The sequence below is a fragment of the Myodes glareolus genome, chromosome 4, assembly GCF_982192425.1.
Source record: "Myodes glareolus chromosome 4, mMyoGla1.1, whole genome shotgun sequence".
NCBI classification, from domain to species: Eukaryota; Metazoa; Chordata; class Mammalia; order Rodentia; family Cricetidae; genus Myodes; species Myodes glareolus.
The window spans coordinates 70,270,655-70,287,991 of record NC_142029.1 but is presented as its reverse complement, the minus strand read 5'-3'; the positions used below and the strand labels follow the sequence as shown (position 1 = coordinate 70,287,991).

The window sequence follows — 17,337 nt, the reverse complement described above, 5'->3', positions numbered from 1 at the left end:
GGCAAGTATGATTTTTACTAATAAACATTCAGTCTGCAATGGAGCTCAATTGGTAGAGTGTGTGAAGCTCTGGCTTGACTCCTAGCACCACATAAAACCATGAATGAGAGTACCTATCTGGAATCCCAGCACCCCGAATATAGAGACAGGAGGATCAGAAGTTGAAGATCATTCTTGGCTACATAGTAAGTTCCAGGCCAGCCTGGGCTACATGAAACTCTGAATTAAAATTATTTAACTAATTAAAACATCCCCGTCTCAAAATTACATATTCACCTTAAAGCAAAACTGATGGGTATTGCTTAGATGGACGCATTTGTCAAATTTAGTAGACCTTTCCAAACTGTATCCCTAAAGTCTTCATTTTATGACAGATAAGAGATGCTGGTGGTAACATAAAATCAGGTTAGTGCTTTCATTTTTCAAAAGCCCATTTCTCATCCATACGTAGGCATTAAGCTTCTGGCGAATCTCACTTTACTTTCCAGTGAGTCCCGAACTACTCACAATTCTCTGGCTATGTCAAGTTTGTTAGTGCCTCTCTGACCTTGACATTACTCATGTTTTCAACATTACATCTCCCATCTTTGTCAGAGTAATTATTAACAGTCATTAAATTTTAGTTAAAATATCACTCCCCTTGGGACTTTTCCTGCCTGCCTCCTCCTCAGTCTGATTAAACACCCCTTGCTGAAGCCCTCACAGCCTTTGTACTTACTTTTAATTGTAGATTTCTGACTCGTTTTGAAGATGCTAAATATTTGTCATTTCTTTGAGATCAAAGCTTTCAAGTTGTCTGTGTGTTTAGCCCAGACTCTCCACTTCTAGCTCAGTGCCTGGCACGTGTGAGCCATACAGCATAACATTATCTGGAAACAACCTGGTCAGGAGAGTGAGTAGACCGTTTGCGGTGCTCGTTCACTGGTTTCCTATTGTAGATGAACAGTCTAACACAAACATGGTAGCCCGAAGAATCCACATTTAATCACCTTACATTCTAGAAGTCAGAAGCCTCACATGGTCTCAGAGGGCTCAGTCAAGGAATCCTCAGGGCTGTGTTCCCATGGGAACACTTTTTGGAAAGTCCTCTTCATTGTTGTTGCTGGTTTCTCAAGTCCCATGTTTCTGTTCGTGTCTTCTTTCCATCTACAAAGACAATAGCCACATCTCTTCAGTTCCCTTAGCTGTTTTTCCTGTTTCCTCACCTCTTCCCCCTGGACATCAAAGACCCGATGCCCAGTGGCTTTTATCTGAAAGAAGGTAGGATGGGGTAGGAAGACCTGGAATTCAGCAGTAACAGGAAAATCCCATATTGTCCTGCCTGAATTCTGTAGACTCCAGCTGCTTGCCCATGATGAGGACTGGTGCATTTCTGTTGTCTTAAGGGAAGCTATCTATCATTTTCTGATTCATCCACAGTCCTTAGCATAAGGATGCTTGTGACAACTTTGGATTGACCTGGCTGATCCAGATTGAACAGTTTAACATCTTTAACTTTTAATCCCATCCTATCTCAGCGTTCCTCTTACAGGCTCCCAGGAATTCGGACATAGGCCTACAAAAACGTTCCCTTTTGTCTGTGCTCCAGCTGCCTGGAATACCCTTTCTCTGTGTTCAAATGTCAGACTTCCTTTCACACCTCAAGTCTTTGTCTTAAAGTTCTGTTAATAAAATTATCTTTAATGATATTATTTTAAATCAAAATAGATTATATGAGTCAATTAATTTTGCTTTCTGCAGCCATATACCCTGGGCACCTAGACTACAACCTGGAGTGCATTGTGAGTCAGGAGGCAGCTGGTGCATGCCCGTGAAGGAGTATAAGGTATGCAAGCATGATCCTTACTGCACGTCTAACCAGAGAAGAGGTTCTACAGCAAAAATTGAATCAGAACTGTATCCATTTTGCAGAGCCCACTGTGGAAAGTAAGTTCCTGAAAAAAACTCACACTGTGACATTGTATTTACAAAATCTGAGATATTGCATTGAGATAGTGCAGACCCAGAGGTTGGAGCTTCTTAGAAAGGCTCTGATCAGAGGGTCTCTCCAGCACGGACTGTCCCAGGCCAAGATCAGCAAGGGACATTGCAGAAAAGAGTCTCTAACAAAAGCAAAATACTTCAGAGTTAGTCAAGCGGTAGTAGGGCTGCTGTGCAGACATTTGTCATGTCAAAATTTGGAAAGATCTGGAATTAAATAATCAGAGTCATAGAATTAGTTGTGATTTTTTGAGAGTTCAATGCCCCCATTCCTTTTTTGCTTGAGTTTCCTGTCATACCATCGTGTCCATGTCAACCCTTCCCTTTGTTGGCTGCATTCACAAAGTCCAATGATAAAGAAATCTAGTGCTGAGCTAGTCCTACAAATGCAGGCAATAGCCTCATGCTCAGACTGGTCATTTGAATCAGGAACACTAATGAATGGGGCGCTTCAAGCGCATACTGTCTTTACAGTAATGTCATGTATTATAAGGGATGTGTGTGTGTGTACAGATATGTGCTTGTACAACTTGCATACTGCTTGTGTATGTGTGTGTGTTTGTCCCCTCAGTTCTGATCATGGGATTTTGAAGAAACAAGATCTTTCTGGCCTACTGCAATCTGAAAGTATGGTTGATCTTATAGGGACTTTAAAATGTAAACCCTGAGTACCATGTTGATATTATAAAGTTTAAAAAATAAGCTAGATTGTAGTTGCCACATGCAGTGGGGATTGCTCTTATTTGGATTAACTTTGGCTCACAGAAGGTATACCTGTTTTTTTTCTTTTTTGTCATTACAAATCTGAGCCAAGTAGTTCCTTTCCAAATATCATTACATAATGAGAGACAGCAAAAGGAAAATAGACAGAATGGTAGTGGGGGGGGGGTATTACAAGTAATCAGCTTAAAATTCAAAGGGCTCTCGTCCCACCGTGGGTTCTCTGTCTGTGTTCTAAATGCTGTCTCAAAACAATTGCATCCTATAAGTTCCAGAGCAAGCAGTAGGATGCAGACACTTAACTGGTCCCTCACCTTTCCACTCCCAACCTATTGCATTGAACTTTAAAAAAAAAAAATCCTTATCCTGTGTCACTATCAAACCTAAAGTCCAACATTATTATCCTTTCTAAGGGTGACACTTTTTACTTATTTGAGTGACACCTTCCAAGTTAGACCTCATTTTATATCCACACAAATGGGGACAGGTCCTGTAAAATAACCACAAAAAAATACCCTAATCTGGTAGTTGAGTAACCTAAATTCCTGTCCTGGTTTTCTCAGGAGCTTAAAACTTGAAATCTCCTCTGTGAAAATAACGCAACTGACCCTGCTTGTCTCTTGTGTCCACTCAAGCTCTCCCTATCTATGATCATCCTTAACTAACACTGCTGAAATTCTTCTAGAAGCAGGATACTTGCCAAACAACAGCGCCGTCTTTATGTCTTCATTTTAGTCCCACCTCCAATCTTTATTTAGAGACTGAGTCCCATATTATTCAGTCTGGTCTAGAATTCTCTATGTCATTCCGTTTGACCTTGAATTCTTAACCCTTCTGTCTTAGCTTCCTCAATTCCAGGTTTACATGATCAGTATCTACTGTGTCTTTATTTGTTGTTGTTGTTGTTGCTGTTGCTATTGTCTGGTTCTTCAGTGCTGGGGATTGAACCTAAGAACCTCACATATCTTGGAAAACTCTAGAACTGAGCTCTATCCCCAGTCATTTCTATCCTCACTTTTTTGAAGTAAGATAAAGAAACTTTGCAAGGTCTTGTGACTTCCTAATGCCATACCACCTACAAATGACATTGCTCAGAAGCCGTGCAGATTTTATCTCTGCAATGTTATGCCAGTGTCCTCAAGAAAGACATCTCTATATTTCCAGATGGAAAAGAACCCAGGCGATGGACATCTGGTACCCCTCACATCCACCACTCATCAGGGCGTCTCAGGAATGTGCATATTTGTTAAGATCTTGATAACTTAATCTTTGCTGATTAGTTTACAGGTGGACAGGACCCCATTGACACAGTATAATCCTTCCCTGGAGCTTGTAAATATAGGTGGGGATACACCCTTATGAAATCATAGAAACTGTAAAATGGCAAACTCAGGTGTTAGCAAAGAGCATTTCTTGCCAAGGGAGAAAAGTTGGTTTTCCGTCAGAGGTGGTGAAGGAGGCAGAAAGGATGCTATAGTTAAAACTGGTCCCTGAATTTTCATTGTTCATGAGATCTAGTTCCAGGTACCACCTTCTAAGAGTTCAGCCACTCTGTCCTTCCTTGAACTCTGTCAATGTGCCTCTTTTTACCCTCATTGTCAGATACCCGCTTCTTTGCTTTCCTAGAAATACTGTAACCAATGGCCAGAAACGTGTGTCTTTAAATAAGGGGAATCCATTGTCACACAGAGGGACAGCCCTCAGTCTGAAATCGAGGTGGTTTCTGGTGGACGTGCTCACACTGAGCCCATCTCATGTGTCTCTCTCTCAGTTTCCTGTGGCTTGTGACAGTTCCTGCCTCTGTACCCATGTGACTTCCCTACTGTGTGTATCTCATCCCTTTACAGTCCCTTATGAGGAACTGTGATACTGGATTTAGCACCCACCATTAGCAATGATGTTCCTCTCTTGAGAGTTCCTTCGCATTATTAAATCCATAAAGATCTTCCCCAGCAGGATCTCATCATGGGTTCAGCATAGATCTTTAGATGAGTCACTCTGGACTCAGGTTCCGTGAAATCTACTTCACAGTAGAATTTTTCAACCAATATATTAAAATCTCATACTCATATATATAATTGTGACATTGTAGGCATCTTAAATAGGTTCTTTCACAAATTTAATGATCCTTTGCCTACTGCCACCCTGACATATCTCTTATTCTTTTGTTTCTGTCTAACCATTTTGGCTTTTAATGTTATGTTGAAATAGCCATTCAGAGACATTTAAGGTTTTCCTCTTCAGTGTGTGTTGAAAAGACAAGCATGATGCTCAAGTGATCTTCATCTGCCTGGTAGAAAAATCCTATTTTGCTTAAGTCGATCACAGACAGCTTAAGACTCATTTATTTAACTCCTACTGGTCTGGTTTATAAATTCTGGAAGAATACCTCACTGGAGAGCTTCATATCTCCACAGTCCTTTGGCGTTTTATTTGTAGGTTTTTAAAAAGTAAATAACCAAGAGGAGGAAGTGTGTCTGTGTTTGGTCTTTTGAATGATATAAAGTGCCTGTTTTTTTTTCTAGGGAAATGTTTCCTATTATGTAAAGTTCATTTCCATGGACTCAGTTGTTTGGGGGGAGTGATAAATTTACCCCATCCTGGAATCTCAAATAATAATTTTAAAAAATCATTGTAATGCCAGTATATAGCTGGGTTTAGTTTCCTATCTCCAGCTCTTTCCTAATGCAGAATTAAGCTATTCCATGGCGGACGCCCTCCACCTTCCTCATTCAGGATGGAGGAGTAGTATTGCTTTACAGAGACTATCTGCAGCTTTGCGGGGCTTGTATTCTGAGTCTATCATAGACACCTTCCCATTGCATCTGGGCTGAAGAAATAAAAGCCTGAATAGAGACTGAACCAGTCCCACAGGCCTCCTCTCGGATAAGAACAGTCTGCAGAGACAGGCAAGGAGAGTCCATCCTCAGCACATCACCTTGCAGAGGTGATGGAGGAAGGTCATCTGTTTATGTGTTACTTTCATTGGTTAATAAAGAAACTGCCTTGGCCCTTTGATAGGACAGAAAATTAGGTGGGCAGAGTAAACAGAACAGAATGCTGGGAGAAAGAAAGCCGAGGCAGGCAGATGCTATAGCTCTCCTCTCCAAGATGGACACAGGTTAAGATCCTTCTTGGTAAGACACCACCTCGTGGTACTACACACATTAATAGAAATGGGTTAATCAAGATGTGAGAGTTAGCCAATAAGAGACTGGAACTAAAGGGCCTAGCAATGTTTAAAAGAATACAATTTGTGTGTTGTTATTTCTGGGTGTAAAGCTAGCCGTGCACGAGCAGGCGGGAATGCAGCTCACCGCTCCTTTTTACACAGAGGGGTAGCCGGTCCCTCATACCACAGTCTAACATCTGAGCAAAGTAAACCCCACACTAGGAATGCTGAGCTCCTACCACGTAAAATCTCAGTGTGGCTCCAGGAAAAAGTGCCGGTTCCCATAGAGCGACCGTGATGCCATCACCACGTGCTGGCAAATCTGTCTGGTGAGAGTTCCTTGTCGCCTTGCTCATTCCTACTAGAACGTCGGAGGCCCTTAAATGGCTCACTTTTGGTTGCTGAAATATCTTCTAAGATCAAGGGCCATATACTATTTTTTGAAAAAAAGGAAAAACCCATACTTCTCCTTGTGGGTAACAGTCCCGATTTTCACAATTTTCTGTCCCTAAACCGACTAGATCCTTTTTAATGGCGCTCAGGCCCTCAATCAGGGCTGTGTAAACAATCCATATTACAAATTTCACGAAGACACATGTGAACATTTAACAGGCTTTGGGAGACATTCAGGGTTTAAAACGTCTAGGTGGATTTTCTTTCTTGGAGATTATCCGGTCCTAGTAACAGGCAGAGAAAGTATTTCCCATGCCTGTAAGTATTTAGGCCTTTCTTTGTATGCCTCGATCTTTTTCTTCCATAAAGGGGAAGTGGTGTGCACTGGGGGGTGGGCGAAAGAAAAATGACGAGGGAGGTGGGAGCTCGGCGGCTGGAGGATCGGATTCCAAGCAAGATCCCTTCATCCACTTCCAGTTGTGTGAAAGCGCCAGGCAGTGTTCATTTTCACTGTATCTGCGCTCTTAATTGTTTCTGCCTGTTCATTTCATTCTTCAGTGAAAACATTAGCCTAGGGGACATTTGAAATCAAAAGGCAGGTTTGAAGTTTAACAGGAAATGAACAGTGGCGTGACTGCAGCATTCAAGGAAAAGTTGAGAGCCGGAAAGAAATAGGCAGGCTTCTAAGCCCCACATATATGTTCTCTTTTCGGTTGTTGTTGCTTTTTGGTCTCTATAAGTTAAGATAAAAAACAAGCAAACAAAACACATCCCATGGGTCCAGAATTTTCCTGTGGCTGGGTATCTAACAGATGTTGTGAGGCCTGCACTTGCGGGCTTAGCCAGACGAAATGAAAATCAAGAGATTTTGAACTGTTATGCAGGAATTTATAAAATCCTGGATGGATTTCCTGACAGCTATAATTATTTAATTCTTTCAGAATTATCCCTCTCCACCCCCAAACCTCCTCTTGCCAAAATTATCAAGATAATTAAGGAAGTAGTGGGAAGGTTAGAATCTGAACCATCTCGAATACCAAACTGACCAAATAATTGTGTGCGTCTCCGCTTTTTGTTTGCAGTGGAAAGGGATTCCGCCTGGCGACATGCATGTGCTAGTTACCTTCCACCTCCAGCCGAGAGATTGCCTTCAGACAGAGCAGAACTGAAACTTCAGACATCAACGTTCCTCACTCCAGTTGCCTACCCACACCTAAGGCAGTGTGGTTCAATCTCCACCAGCATCGTCTATGCTCCCTGCTGCCCTGTTACCAACTCACGGGGACGTGTAAACATTGTCCATCTTCTCCCTGATCATAGACACAAAAGAACCGACGTCCAAACACCACCCGTAGAGGACCCAACTCAGAATACTGCCTGTTTTTACAACATTCCTCACCTTAACAAGGAAACTAGAGAGTTCCCTGAGAGCAAAGGCGTCAGCAAACGTGTTTAAAATGGCCCAGCCAGACACAGACGTTTTAAGAGTTGAATAATGAGGTGGAAAATATCAGACTTGGAAAAAAATAAACAAAAGTCTAGGTGTTTCCACATACAAAAGTCATGAGACCTTTTATTTTTGGAAGTGCTTTGGATTCATTCTGGTGGTCCTAATGAGGACCAGCCAGATAATAAGCAAGAGCCCTTTCCTGCCTTTGAAGAACAATGGATACGATGTAGATCCAAATTTGTGAAAGAAACAGCCGTGATTTTGTTTGTGATTATCTCATGGAAGGAGCGCCAGAGTTTGGAATTCTTTGGCTGGCGCTGTATTTCATAGACATGGCACACCTGGAGAAATAATTTAATCAGTAGTCAGATTCAATTATTCATTGGTCATGCACTGTACTCATCAGTTTTAGGAGCAGCAAGACGCAGGAACTGTTGATTCTGAAAGTCGGGAGAGCTGGCTCGGTTAGCTACCTTCACAGCGACCATTCTCCGTGGAGAATGCAATCCTTCGGCGGTTTCTATTCCTGAAATGGACTCAGTATTTGTGGTGGCAGAGAGTGGGGGTGCAGCACTGGTTATGGGGCTGAAATAGGAAAAGCAAAGCAAAGCAAATGGACAAATTGCACGTTAAATACGTTGAAGGGAGGGGTTGTATTTTTACAGGTATCAATTATCAGCGTTACGAGTAATAAATAATGCTAAATAAAACATGTAACTAAACGGGCATTAAAGGCCTTTACGTATATAGAAGACAAGAAAAGCTCCCCCTCCCCTCCTATGCTGCAGACTGCAGGCATTTCCCTCTGCCTCTGTCAAGTGCAATTCTTTCTTGATGAATGACAAGGCAGGATAATAGGCTGTGGTCACCATGGCAACCAGACAGCAGCCCTGTGTGCCTAGCATTTTTTCATCTGAAAATGAAACCAGAAGCAAAGAAAAGCTGAAAATGTAACCAACAGATTAACTGATACAGAAAAAAGGGAGAAGAAGAAAAGAAAGAAAGGAAGAAAATAGGAACAAAAAGCCAAGTTAGATTACAAGCAATTAAATGACAGCACCTAGTTCTCTCCATACCTTCCCACTCTCTCACACATCAACTAGAAATTTTAAAACAACCTTTGATAAACATGAAAGAAAAAAAAAAACGTGTTTTTTTCTCATTTCCCCGAAAGGCTTCATTTCTTTTTAAAAATCTAGGTTTTTGTTTCTGTTTCTGTTTCTGTTTTAAGGCAGTTAATTTCATTAAATATGACAGTTCATTAAGCTTCATGTGTTGGTTTGTTCTGGAATTTCTAAATTCATCGCCATGCTCCTTTCCCTGGATCTTCCAGAGACCATAGGCTTCATGTGCAACAGTTTTATTTGGGGCCTGGGTGGAGTTGGCAAGGAGGGAGAACTAGAGCTGAGCAGTAAGACTGCTAGCCCTCGTGGATGGTGTAGACTCTGGACACTGCATGCCGACTCAGAGTGACAGTCAGGGCTAATCAAATCTCCATCTCTCTGCCCCAACTCCATTCCTGCTCAGGTGATGGTGGTTGAGCCCTCGTGGATGGTGTAGACTCCGGACACTGGATACCAACTCAGAGTGCCAGTCAGGGCTCATCAAATCTGCAGCTCAGGGGAAGGTGGCTGAGCTCCAGAGGGCTATACATTCTGACCCCTTGCTCCGTCTCAAAAATCTTCACTGCAGTTTTTCTTAGAGATGTTTCCCGTCTCTACTAGACACCAATAAAGAAGCGGGCAGACCCAGAGAGGAGACCTAAAGGAGTGTGTCCTGAGATTGATTGTCCTTGCACTCGATATTTGGTACAGGAAAGAGTTTTCAGCTGGTGCTTAGAGGACAAATACCCCATCGGAAGCCCAGTCCTCAACTCCAGGAAGATGAAGCACAAACTAAACATGTCTCCGGACCCAGATGCCTAGCGTGAGTCTTAGCTCAGCTCTACCCTTTGGTGAGAGGATAATGCATACCAACCCTTTGGCTCAAGGAACAAGCCCAAACCTCTCTGACCTGGCCAAATATCACCCACTCTGCAGGAATGGGAGGATTTCTGAGGTCACAGGGCAAGATTCAGTCAGATTCTCCTTTCTCGTGGACAGAACATAGAAATGCCCCTGGAGTGTATGTGTGTGCTGTGTGAAAGGCCGATAATGAAGAAAGAGATGAGGCATGCATAACCACCTGCTTCAGAAGGCTGTGGATCAAATAGGTGATCTCATGCAGGGTGCTTTGAAAATATGAGGTCACTTGTGAACAGCTAAGTGGATCACCCAGAGATGCCGCAAAACTTTACAGGAGAGTCCTAAGATCTGACACTCCCACCTGTCCTGACGCACAGAAAAGGCCTGATCAGTTGACTGCACTGTTTAGGGGGAATTTGCTGTGAAGGGAAAAAAGGCTGGAATAAAAAAAAAAGAGGCTCTTGAAACAGTTGACAGATGCTAGTGAAAGCCCCAGGCATCCGGATACCGACAAGAGGCCAAAATGTGCGTGGTCAGAGCCCTCACAAATTTCCCCCTCACATGCCCAGTGGTGGCACTGGCCACCCACAGCAAGGCCTAATAAATCCTTCCTTTGTCCCCATTTCCCCAACACACACAAATGCAAAGTAAACAGTTGGATCAAAGCTTTTAACGTGCTCTGTGCTGTTTTATTTGAAAAGATCAGGTCTGATATTTAGGAGGAAGAGTCCATCTGTCTGGACTGAGCTCAAGAAGCCTCAGACAAACTGTAAACAAGACCAGGGCACAAAGTCCTCACGGCCCACAGCCTGCTGTTGCCACACTGGAGCTTGGGAGCTGGATTTTCCTGCCCTCTCCGGCAAAGGGAACTCAATAGGATTGAAACGGACCCTCACAAACTTCCTTTAGACATATTGTATGACGTCATTGATGGCTAGCTTTTTCTAAGCCTCTATAGACCTAAGATGGTACCTATCAATCGTTTCAGAGTTTGTAGGCAGAACAATTACATGGTTTACACACTATTAAAAGCCTTAGTTGTTCTAATAAACTCCTTAATAATGAGAGTTTTAAAAAAAAGATGAAGAATAAAGATGAAAGGAAAGAAGTAATTACTTTATTAAGTGTGATATAGATTTCTAAAGAAGGCTTTTATTATTTACCACTTTTGGAACACACGGGAGCACACTTACCTCATCTTTTTTTTTCTGGACATTTATCACACTTAGTGTTCTCAGTGATCATGTGTTTTTCTACAGTGCCCCGAGCTCTCTTCAGCTGGGTCATGGCCCTCTTTTTGCACTTAACAGAATGCTTGGCTCATAGTAGGCCCTAAAAAACACCTGCTAATAAAACAGAAGAGCGTTGAAGTCTTACTACAGAGCCTGCCTTGGTAATGTAGTGTTTCTGCAAACTTCTGATTGTGGGAAACTTCACTTTCTGAGCTTGAGTTCTCCTCCATAAAATGAGGAGAAAACTACCCCATCCTTCTATGCAGGCACACATATGTGCGTGCGTTGTGTGTGTGTACAGGTACAGACCTGTGTCAGTGCATGTATATATGTGTATAGAAGACACCCTGAGGGGCCGTTACTTGGCTACCATCTACCTGCTTTAGTTTTTGAGACAAGGTTTCTCTATGACCGGGAACTTGCCAAGTGAGCAAGGCACACTCTCCAGGGTACCTCAGTAACCATCCTATCTTTGTGTCTCAGTACTGGGATTAAAAGAGTGTGCCAACACACCCAACTCTTCCACTTGGGTTCTGGGAATCAAATGTAAGCAACTGGCTCTTCCTAGACCCAGGAGGAAAAGTCTTAGCTAGATTGCTGTGACTCCTAATCAGGACGTGTATGAAATGCTTAGAGCCTGGCACAACAACACAGGTCTACAGTGACGGCTCATCTCGTCTTTTAAATTCAATGATGGCTATCCCAAAACATTTTTCCTGAGTCTTTGGAAGCTCGTAGAGTGGTGGTAGAGGAAAGGAAGTCCATGAAAGGCGTGTTCTCTGGAGTGTGGCAATGTGGACTTGTTGTGTTGCGTGTAGGCACTAAAGAGTACATGCTGTCTTGAGATTATCCAGAACAGAGAAGGTGGGACGTGATGGGAAACAGAATGGAAATGGGGCATAGAACTGCATCATTGCAAGGGCAACGGGACAAAGCATAGATGCACAGCAGTATGGACATCAGTCAGGGATGCCCTATATCTGAGCATCTGGTGAATAAACCATAGAGGACAAATCGAAGTACACAGTATATAGTTAGCATCAAAGAAAGATGGCATTGGGGAATTTATTTAGCAGCTATTGCATATGGGACAATGAATAGGGATGTGTGTATATATATGTAGAGAGAGTGATAGACATATAAAGTTTACAATGTTGTCATACAGTACATCTCAGGCTCCAGTGAGACTGTTGGGGACCCAGCAGACCCAGCTTCTTCTGCTTACCGACCCCCTGAAAAGGCACACTACTTGAAATTTCTCATGGTTATTTTCTGATCTGTAACCAAGAGGGCAGCAGTAGCTGTGCCTCACAAATGTTTGTGGTCATGGATCTGTTTGGTGTATACAATAACTCTTGGAAGGCGGAGGAGGTGAGTCAGGGGCTGATAGCACTTGATGTGATAGCAAGAGAACCTGAGTGCAACACCCAGGATTCATGTCAAGCTACGTGTGACTGCATGTCTCTGCAACTCCAGCATCTGGGGCAGGGAGCGGGGAGAAGGGGTGGTAATCTAGGGAGCTCGCTAGCCAGGAGAAATGGTGAGCTGCTGATGTAGTTTTTGATGGCTCAAAAACTAAGACGTGTTTTGGAATATTATTTTAACTGTAAAGATGTGTTATGTTTGCCTATGCTGAAGAATATTATCTTAAATGTGTAAAGGCATGTTACCTTTGTTTATGCTGCATTTGCTTAATTGTATAAAGATGTGCATTTGTTTCACTTTGCTTGCCTAAGGCACCTGATTGGTCTAATAAAGAGCTGAATGACCAGCAGCTAGGCAGAGAGCAGAATAGATGGGGCTGGCAGACAGAGAGAATAAATAAGAGGAGAAATCTAGGCTCAAGGGGAATGAGAGAAGAAAAGAGGAGAGAATGAGGGAGAGAAAGAGGAAGATATTGGGGCCAGCCAGAGAGCTGCTAGCCAGCAGACACAGAGCAGGACATACAGAAAAAAAGGCAAAAAGCTAAGGGTAATTTAAGCTGAAGAAAAAACACTAACCAGAAACAAGAATAAGCTAAAGTCAAGCATTCATAATTAACAAACATCTCACTGTCATGATTTGGAAACTGGTTAGTGGCCCTAAAAGAAAAACCTGGTACACAGGTGGAAAACAACAGAACACTCCCTACATCATCCTCCAGCTTCTGCATGCATGAGCATGGGTGTTCACACCTACACACAAATATACACATACAATATCTCATGCACACACACACAATCATGTGGCATAAATACATGGTAAGGGCTCATTAGACTTTACTGCTGTATGGAAATTTTGCACTTACTCATTCTTTTTAAAAGGAAAAGAGATGATGAGCCAAATGCCAGCTCCATTTTTGACAGGAAAGAATGAGGTTTGGAAATTGTTTTTGCTATTTATGAGTTTTATTGGTCTCCTCTGAAATTAGAAGTAGGAAGTCCCAGCTCTAGAAGACGTGCGATGAGCTGCCCATTCAAGACAGAGCATCAACAGTGACCATGCAAATGTCAAATCTCTAACCACAGACAATGAGAATCCAGAAGACTCAGCAGTTAATGCCAAGCCAGAGCAGCAGAGGTCAGGGACCCTATTCTGGGAAATGGGGAACAGCATAGCTCAGTCCATAAAGAGGTTGTCAAATAAACACAAGGACCCGGCCTACAGGTATACCACCCCAGACACTGGATCTCTCTCCAGAAATAGGGATCAATGAAACAGCTGTGCTGGAGATCACATGATCAACACAGTGGCTAATTCCTACTGAAATTCTGGAGAGCTGAGTGAACCTTCCAAACTAACCTTTCAGCTTAAGCATTCCCACAGGCCACCAATGGCCAAAGCAAACAGCATCCACCTCTCCTATTCATCTCTGTTTGCATCCTTCCCACACCACACCGTCTGCTCGCATGTGTGTGACCCTCTAGGGAGAACACCGTTCATTCCACCTCCACCTGACAAATTCTTTTTTAATCTGAATGCCTGCTACAGACTACCTCTTCTGTGGAGACTCCCCTCCTCCTCCAGGCTGTAAGCCAAATCCACTTCTCTTAGGCAGCAGACAGTTTCTGCTTTGAATTAGAATCGTGTACTATCTGCCTTTTGTCCTCCACACAGTGACACATTTCTTTTATGAGGCCATAGTTCCATTTCATCCTTATTTCCTTTTTCCAATTATCATCATTATGTGTGTGCATGCATGCGTGCACATGTGTGTGTGTATTGTTGTTATTTGACAGATGCGTGGAATAAAAATTCATGAAGAAAGGAAAGAATAAAAAGTTAATTTATAAATATCTTACCTATAGTCAGACTCAGTTTTATAATAAAGACAAAGTTAGCTAACCATAAGGTTAGCATTAGCAATCGTGAGCATGAATTAGCACTTATCAATACCAATACCAATACCAGGAGCCAAGAATGAACTAATACCAAGGAGAGTGAGGCAGTGGTGAATGAAAGACTCATATCTGCACACACACACACACACACACACACACACACACACACACACTGAGCCCATATAGCCAGTGCACGGGACATGCATTTGTCAAACTCCAGCCCAAATATATAATTGCAATCCATGAATGACAGAGGGAAAGGCATTACAGTAAGTTGTGAGAACACAAACAAAGGGACAAGATCTAATTGGGGGCAGGTCACGAAAGGCTTCCTCGGGGAACTGATGTTTCAATTCAGATTTGAAATGTTGATAGCAGTGGCTCACACACAGTGCTGAGGCTTGATGGCAGGGAACGGAACAGAGTGGCCATTAAGGGCACCTTGCCCTACAATCGGTTTCTAAGACTGTGTGTGGATGAGCATCCGTGCTCATCATTCTGAGTGCGTATCGAGAAAAGGGAGGCAGGCCATAAGAGGAATGGCTGAGAGAAGAAAGGGATAAAGGAGGAGAGAGATAAGACTCGAGGATGGGGGCGGGGAATAGCTCAATGAATTAATAATAAGCCCGGGTGTGTAGAGAAGAAAAATCCTAAGGAAAAACGAGGTGATGTTGAGGATGCCGTCAATCTTTCAGCCTTTCACTGTGACTATTTTGTTTTTGCGGCTAAACCTTGAAGTTAAAAGAAAATCCTGCGGTGCCTTACATGCCAATAGGCAACTCTGTATCTGCACCGCAGCCAGTGTGAGCTGGATGATTGCCTGCGGGGTGTATGGAGGGTGTATGGATGACGGCAGTCCAGTGAGTCATAAGGTTAGGTGGGATCAAAGGTGAGAGGTGCGGTCAAGCCTTGATGTCTTGGGCTCAGGCTAGATTCTGTTTCTAAGCACAGCTGTCGCTGCACTTGTGGGAGCAACTGAGGTGGTGGGTGGCTCCTGGTCAAGGAGAAGGCAGGTGGAGGGGTACTGATGGCGTCTAGGTCCTTCTCCAAAGGTTAATAACGCAAGAATTAAAAAAGGAGTCAGAGAAGGCACAGCAAGGCTTCTGAGACAATGCACTAAGGGTTTGAGATGCATGGTGAACTGTCTGCAGAGTGCTGTGCTGGGCTCCAGGAGACTGCACGGAGGCTTTAGAGACTGGCTAATCACTGGATTTCCCCCATAGGAGCAGATGAACTTGTCTAGTTTTGCCGGCACAGTCACATGGAGATGCCTACAGCAGAGAGAACACCGGTTTGGGTATATCTGTGCATCTAGACTCCAGTGGGTCTGAACTTGGAGACTGGTAGAACAAGGGGGAGAGTGCCGAGTAGCTAGACGAATGAGAACATGGAATAGAGAAAGGAGAAGCTTCGTGAACAAAAGAGGAACGTTGTCAGCTTAACAGTTTCGCAAAGCTAAATGGTGTTAGGAAACACGAATAAAAGTGATTTATCCAGGCCCCTCCCTTTCACCTTCACATGTCTTCCACCGTGTCAAAAGATCTGTCTTGGGAGAATCCTGCTCTAAGCTCTTAAGACTTTACAGTGTATAAGGCTCCTTTATTAAAGCGCTAATACCCCTGGGAGGAACCCACCTTATTAAATAATATCTCAAAGAAGGATTAATCCATCAGTTATTCTCATAGGTACCGAGAAGAATCCTGAGGCCCTAAAGGGAGGAGGTGGGGGAGAGCAGAGGGTTGGGCAGAGACACTGAGGTGAGGAGTGGGAAATCCCCTCCAGGTTCATCGCTGCAGGAGTGCATCTGAGGCTCCTGAGGAACAGCGCCCACTCTGACGCAAAGGTGCTAGGTGCACAAATGTTTGATCCCCAAAGGACCCGTGCGCATCAATTATATAATAAAAGTACAGCATATTAAGGGCATGTGCTCTTTAGTAGTCATGGAACTTCACATGGTTGGTTATTTAGCCAGGGGCAAGAAAAGAAGAAGCTGAACGAAGAGGGTGCGGAGATCTACTTAGTACACGCATAGCTGCCTCGCCTACTGTTCACTATCACAAAGGGGTTCAGCTGGCTGATATTGAAACAGAAACGCAGTTTGGTAAATTCGAGGTCAGCAATGCTTTGCTTCCAAACTTCAGCTCTCTTTGTCTCTGTCTCTGGGTCCCTCTGTATTTCTGTGCATGTGTGTCCTCCCTCCTTTTATTGCTCGCTCTCTCACACACACTCTATGCATTTATATACACAAAACACGCACATACCATACACATTTACGCGAGGATGCAGAAACTGATAAACTTTTAAACTTCTTTATGACGTAACTTTATCTGCAATAGCAATAACTCTTCAGCTGGAAGGAGGACTTGTTTGCTCAGTGAAGAAGCCTGTCATCACGGCAGAGCATTCTAGGCGGGCTACAGTGGAGACCAGCTCTCATACAAAATAACACAGGCGACTGAGTACAATGACTTGCTTTTGTATGACTTTTAAAGCTTTCAAAACCTACTTTTAAATGTGGCCTGGCATTGGGTCAATGGGGATTATCTTTTGACCTCTGGAGTTCAGGAGACACACTTAACAAATCATGGGCTACATACTCTGTGATGTTTTAAATGTCCCCAATAGGTTCAGCCACTTGAGCAATTGGGCCTCCACTTGGCGGCAATGTTTGGGAAGGTGCAGCTTTGCTGGAGGAAGTACACACATCACGAGAGGTGGGCACTGAGGGGTTAAGGCCTTGCTCTATGTCCAGTTTAATTTCTGTTTCTTGTTTGTGGCAAAAAGATGTGATCTCTTAGTTTGCCGCTCCTGCTGCCAGGCCTGATTCTTGCTGTCATGAATCCTCAACGCGATGGACTCTTATCCCTCTGGAACCATATGCCTAAATAAACTCTTTGAATGTTCTTGGTTATGGTGGTTTCTCACAGTGAGAGAGAAGTAATGAAAACAGACCATTTTCTCCAAAGGTCTACAGAAGGCTTCTGTAAGCCTCCTTCAGAGAGGTAGCTCAGAATTAATTCAGTATGTTGGGTTGGTGGCATGCTTTTTTGTCATTTAGAATTAGGCAAGATCGCTTTGTTTTGTTTCCTTGAGACCAGATCTCTCT

General features: G+C 43.3%; 1 long non-coding RNA gene across 2 annotated transcripts in view; it reads right to left on the bottom strand.

The window, feature by feature from the left end:
• Positions 1 to 668: 668 nt before the first annotated feature.
• The window catches only part of LOC125388949 (uncharacterized), a 247,947-nt gene continuing 231,278 nt past the window's right edge, over positions 669 to 17,337 (bottom strand). For both annotated transcript variants that reach the window (XR_015001596.2, XR_015001599.2), the window contains one exon: positions 669 to 1,146. This is a non-coding gene — a long non-coding RNA (uncharacterized LOC125388949). The remainder of the gene's footprint in view (positions 1,147 to 17,337) is intronic.